Here is a 6,742-nt window from a genome sequence, read left to right as displayed (position 1 = left end):
AATAGACGATAACTAGAGACTCCCATGGAAGACGACCTTATGAACCCGTCACTGTGGTTGGGCTGGTGACAAGGACAGAACCGACGTATTCCCTAGAGATGAATGCAGCCACTTCCATTGTCTCGAGCTGCCGCCAAGTCATTCACGTCGTCTTCTTTCACCCAAGAAATCAACACAAGCGCAGACGTAAGTGCATAGAAATAATTCATAGCACAAAAAGAAGAATTTCAACCTTACAATTCTGGAGACCTTGCCTTGAACGTAATGTAGATTTTCTTGTTGACAGTCAAGACGTGCAGCTGTATTTGCTTAGTCTAATAGCTTTTTAATACCCCCCCCCCAAACCACCTAGAGAGCGACCATTGTGTGTGTACAGGCTAGGACAACAATGGTGGACGGGAACAATGCAAAGAGTAGTGGCGGGTCAGGCAGTGAGAAAGCGGGAGCAACCAAATATCTCATAACATTGGGGGGTTGTTACATCACAGACACACCCACGGAGAATAGGACTACCATGGTGATCAGATGATGGACCTGAGAACACAGTGGTTGCACCAGCAGAATAGTGAGCACAGCTCTGGAGTATAATACAGGATAAGTAATGTAATGTATGTACACAGTGACTGCACCAGCATAATAGTGAGTGCAGCTCTGGAGTATAATACAGGATAAGTAATGTAATGTATGTACACAGTGACTGCACCAGCATAATAGTGAGTGCAGCTCTGGAGTATAATACAGGATAAGTAATGTAATGTATGTACACAGTGACTGTACCAGCATAATAGTGAGTGCAGCTCTGGAGTATAATACAGGATAAGTAATGTAATGTATGTACACAGTGACTGCACCAGCAGAATAGTGAGCACAGCTCTGGAGTATAATACAGGATAAGTAATGTATGTACACAGTGACTGTACCAGCAGAATAGTGAGTGCAGCTCTGGAGTATAATACAGGATAAGTAATGTAATGTATGTACACAGTGACTGTACCAGCAGAATAGTGAGCGCAGCTCTGGAGTATAATACAGGATAAGTAATGTAATGTATGTACACAGTGACTGTACCAGCATAATAGTGAGTGCAGCTCTGGAGTATAATACAGGATAAGTAATGTAATGTATGTACACAGTGACTGCACCAGCATAATAGTGAGTGCAGCTCTGGAGTATAATACAGGATAAGTAATGTAATGTATGTACACAGTGACTGTACCAGCATAATAGTGAGTGCAGCTCTGGAGTATAATACAGGATAAGTAATGTAATGTATGTACACAGTGACTGCACCAGCAGAATAGTGAGCACAGCTCTGGAGTATAATACAGGATAAGTAATGTATGTACACAGTGACTGTACCAGCAGAATAGTGAGTGCAGCTCTGGAGTATAATACAGGATAAGTAATGTAATGTATGTACACAGTGACTGTACCAGCAGAATAGTGAGCGCAGCTCTGGAGTATAATACAGGATAAGTAATGTAATGTATGTACACAGTGACTGTACCAGCAGAATAGTGAGCGCAGCTCTGGAGTATAATACAGGATAAGTAATGTAATGTATGTACACAGTGACTGCACCAGCATAATAGTGAGTGCAGCTCTGGAGTATAATACAGGATAAGTAATGTAATGTATGTACACAGTGACTGCACCAGCATAATAGTGAGTGCAGCTCTGGAGTATAATACAGGATAAGTAATGTAATGTATGTACACAGTGACTGTACCAGCATAATAGTGAGTGCAGCTCTGGAGTATAATACAGGATAAGTAATGTAATGTATGTACACAGTGACTGCACCAGCAGAATAGTGAGCACAGCTCTGGAGTATAATACAGGATAAGTAATGTAATGTATGTACACAGTGACTGCACCAGCATAATAGTGAGTGCAGCTCTGGAGTATAATACAGGATAAGTAATGTAATGTATGTACACAGTGACTGTACCAGCATAATAGTGAGTGCAGCTCTGGAGTATAATACAGGATAAGTAATGTAATGTATGTACACAGTGACTGCACCAGCAGAATAGTGAGCGCAGCTCTGGAGTATAATACAGGATAAGTAATGTAATGTATGTACACAGTGACTGCACCAGCAGAATAGTGAGTGCAGCTCTGGAGTATAATACAGGATAAGTAATGTAATGTATGTACACAGTGACTGCACCAGCAGAATAGTGAGTGCAGCTCTGGTGTATAATACAGGATAAGTAATGTAATGTATGTACACAGTGACTGCACCAGCATAATAGTGAGTGCAGCTCTGGAGTATAATACAGGATAAGTAATGTAATGTATGTACACAGTGACTGCACCAGCAGAATAGTGAGCGCAGCTCTGGAGTATAATACAGGATAAGTAATGTAATGTATGTACACAGTGACTGCACCAGCAGAATAGTGAGTGCAGCTCTGGAGTATAATACAGGATAAGTAATGTAATGTATGTACACAGTGACTGTACCAGCAGAATAGTGAGCGCAGCTCTTGAGTATAATACAGGATAAGTAATGTAATGTATGTACACAGTGGCTACACCAGCAGAATAGTGAGTACAGCTCTGGAGTATAATACAGGATAAGTAATGTAATGTATGTACACAGTGACTGCACCAGCAGAATAGTGAGCGCAGCTCTGGAGTATAATACAGGATAAGTAATGTAGTGTATGTACACAGTGACTGCACCAGCAGAATAGTGAGTGCAGCTCTGGAGTATAATACAGGATAAGTAATGTAATGTATGTACACAGTGACTGCACCAGCAGAATAGTGAGTGCAGCTCTGGAGTATAATACAGGATAAGTAATGTAATGTATGTACACAGTGACTGCACCAGCAGAATAGTGAGTGCAGCTCTGGTGTATAATACAGGATAAGTAATGTAATGTATGTACACAGTGACTGCACCAGCATAATAGTGAGTGCAGCTCTGGAGTATAATACAGGATAAGTAATGTAATGTATGTACACAGTGACTGCACCAGCAGAATAGTGAGCGCAGCTCTGGAGTATAATACAGGATAAGTAATGTAATGTATGTACACAGTGACTGCACCAGCAGAATAGTGAGTGCAGCTCTGGAGTATAATACAGGATAAGTAATGTAATGTATGTACACAGTGACTGTACCAGCAGAATAGTGAGCGCAGCTCTGGAGTATAATACAGGATAAGTAATGTAATGTATGTACACAGTGGCTACACCAGCAGAATAGTGAGTACAGCTCTGGAGTATAATACAGGATAAGTAATGTAATGTATGTACACAGTGACTGCACCAGCAGAATAGTGAGCGCAGCTCTGGAGTATAATACAGGATAAGTAATGTAATGTATGTACACAGTGACTGCACCAGCAGAATAGTGAGTGCAGCTCTGGAGTATAATACAGGATAAGTAATGTAATGTATGTACACAGTGACTGTACCAGCAGAATAGTGAGCGCAGCTCTGGAGTATAATACAGGATAAGTAATATAATGTATGTACACAGTGACTGCACCAGCAGAATAGTGAGCGCAGCTCTGGAGTATAATACAGGATAAGTAATATAATGTATGTACACAGTGACTGTACCAGTGCAGCTCTGAAGTACTGTATAATACAGGAGGTATTGTAGTGATGACCAGACTATATAATTATGTACAGTAGAAGGTATTATAGGAATCTATGACATAATCTCTGGATGCTCGGAGCCTGACATCATTCCAGAGAAGCCCCTTCTGATTCTTCCTCATTTCGGGAGAATTCCTCTCTTGTACTCCCCTGAACCATTTAGGGGTCGGTCACACTGCTAACTGCCTGACAATGCTTCACTTGGGCCTGTATCACTGGAGACTTTGTGTGTGTGATATTTCAGCCATTTAGGGTAGAAATGGAACCTTTGTTCAATGTCCAGAACTCTATGAATTGCTGCGGAGTCGTCGAGTCTCGTCAAAGTTGGCCATTGTTTCTTCTAATGATATATATATGATGTTAGGCTATAAAAATAAAACTGGGCTTGGTTAAATTTAAGTCATACTCTCATTACAATGGAATGTTCTATCTATCTTCTATCTATCTATCTATCTATCTATCTATCTATCTATCTCCTATCTATCTATCTATCTATCTATCTATCTATCTATCTATCTCCTATCTATCTATCTATCTATCTATCTATCTATCTTCTATCTATCTACTATCTATCTATCTATCTATCTATCTATCTATCTATCTCCTATCTATCTATCTATCTATCTATCTATCTATCTATCTATCTATCTATCTATCATCTATCTATCTATCTATCTATCTATCTATCTATCATCTATCTATCTACTATCTATCTATCTATCTATCTCCTATCTATCTATCTATCTATCTATCTATCTATCTATCTATCTACTATCTATCTTCTATCTATCTATCTATCTATCTATCTATCTATCTCCTATCTATCTATCTATCTATCTATCTATCTCCTATCTATCGATCGATCGATCTATCTTCTATCTATCTATCTCCTATCTATCTTTCTATCTATCTTTCTATCTATCTATCTATCTATCTATCTATCTATCTCCTATCTATCTATCTCCTATCTATCTATCTATCTCCTATCTATCTATCTATCTATCTATCTATCTATCTATCTATCTATCTATCTATCTCCTATCTATCTATCTATCTATCTATCTATCTATCTATCTCCTATCTTTCTATCTATCTCCTATCTATCTATCTATCTATCTATCTATCTATCTCCTATCTATCTATCTATCTATCTATCTATCTATCTATCTCCTATCTATCTTCTATCTATCTATCTATCTATCTATCTATCTATCTATCTATCTATCTATATCTCATCTTATCTATCTATCTATCTATCTATCTATCAAATCAAATCAAATCAAATCAAATCAAATAAAAAAAAGCTTTATTGGCACGTCCGAATAGATATTTGGCATTGCCAAAGCTAGTAAAGTGTGTGTGTGTGGGGGGAGTTGGACTCGGGTGGGTGAGTGGTGGGGGTGGGGTGGGTGGTTTGGGGTATAACAGTCCATGGAGTCTCATCTTCCTCTTCTTTGGTGACCGTTATATGGGGAGGTGGGGTGGGGCGGGGCGGTTGGTTTGGGGTATAACAGTCCGTGGAGTCTCATCTTCCTCTTCGTTGGTGACTGCTATATGGGGAGGTGGGGTGGGGTGGGTGTTTTGGGATAAATATAACAGTCCGTGGAGTCTCATCTTCCTCTTCGTTGGTGACAGCTGGACATGTATTGGGCAGCGACCTCCACAGTGGCCTCTTCTTCTCCCAGTAGGATGTAGAGTTTCCTCTTCTCGTCTGCAGATATGAAGTCTGGGATGTGGGCAGAGAGTCTTTGGTAGTAGACAGTCCTCACAGCTGAGTATTTGGTGCAGTGTAGCAGGAAGTGGGTCTCGTCTTCTAGGGCCCCCTGGTCACAGTGCTGGCACAGTCTCTTCTCCCGTGGCTTGTACGTCTGCCTGTATCGCCCCGTCTCTATCTCTAGGTTGTGGGCGCTCAGTCTGTACCGGCTCAGGGTCTGTCTGTGCTTGGGGTGGCGTATTCTCTCCAGGTAGGTGGCCATGGTGTAGTCCCTTTGTAGGGATTGGTACACGGTGAGTTTCTTGGAGTTATTTATTTATTTCCTCCATTCTTCAATGTACCGCTCTCTGTTTGCCTCTGTGGTCGCCTTTATTTCGGCCTTGGTTATCATCTGTTGGTGTTTTTGGTTTGGTGGTTGGCTGTTGTTTGGTTGGTGAGTGTCTGGTTTGCTCAGGTGGCTTAGCCATGCTTGCTGGTGGTAGGAGTCAGGCTTGCTCCCCTGGATGTGTGCCTGGAAAGCTAGCGCCCTCTTCTGTATGGTGAGCCATAGGGGGAGTCTGCCTAGCTCTGCCCTGCAGGCCATGTTGGTGGTGTTGCGATGGACATGGAGCAGGTATTTGCAGAACTCCAGGTGGAAGTTCTCTGTTGGGCTGGAATCCCACTTTGACTGGTCTGGGTAGGTGGCTGGGCCCCAAACCTCGCTGCCATAGAGAAGGATCGGGGTGATGACTGCGTCAAATATCTTCAGCCAGACCCTCACCGGTGGTTTGAGGTGGTACAGTTGTCTTCTGATGGCGTAGAAGGTTCTGCAGGCTTTTGCTTTCAGGGTTTCTATTGCTGCTTTGAAGCTTCCTGATTGGCTGAGCTCCAGCCCCAGGTAGGTGTAGCTGTTGGTTTTCTCCAGTGTGGAGCCGTTCAGTGTGAATTGTGGGGTGGTGGAGGCTTTATTGTGGCCCTTCTTCTGAAATACCATGACTTTGGTCTTCTTCTGGTTGATGGGTAGGGCCCATGTGGTGCTGAATTTTTCCAGCACTGACAGGCTTTCTTGGAGGTCTTTCTCGGTGGAGGACAGGAGTAGGAGGTCATCGGCGTATAGCAGGAACTTCACCTTACGGTCGTTCAGGGTGAGGCCTGGGGTTGGTGAGGCCTCCAGGGCTGTAGCCAGTTCATTGATGTAGATGTTGAAGAGCGTTGGGCTCAGGCTACAGCCTTGTCTGACCCCTCGGGCCTGTTGGAAGTATGCTGTCCTTTTCCCATTCACCTTCACACTGCACTGGTTTCCGGTGTAGGAGCTCTTGATGACGTCGTACGTTCTTCCTCCTATTCCACTCTCTAGGAGTTTTAGAAGTAGGCCTGGGTGCCATACTGAATCAAACGCCTTCTTAAAGTCTATGAAGCAGGCGAATATCT

The sequence above is a fragment of the Leptodactylus fuscus genome, chromosome 6, assembly GCF_031893055.1.
Source record: "Leptodactylus fuscus isolate aLepFus1 chromosome 6, aLepFus1.hap2, whole genome shotgun sequence".
NCBI lineage: Eukaryota > Metazoa > Chordata > Amphibia > Anura > Leptodactylidae > Leptodactylus > Leptodactylus fuscus.
This window is presented reverse-complemented; position numbering follows the sequence as displayed.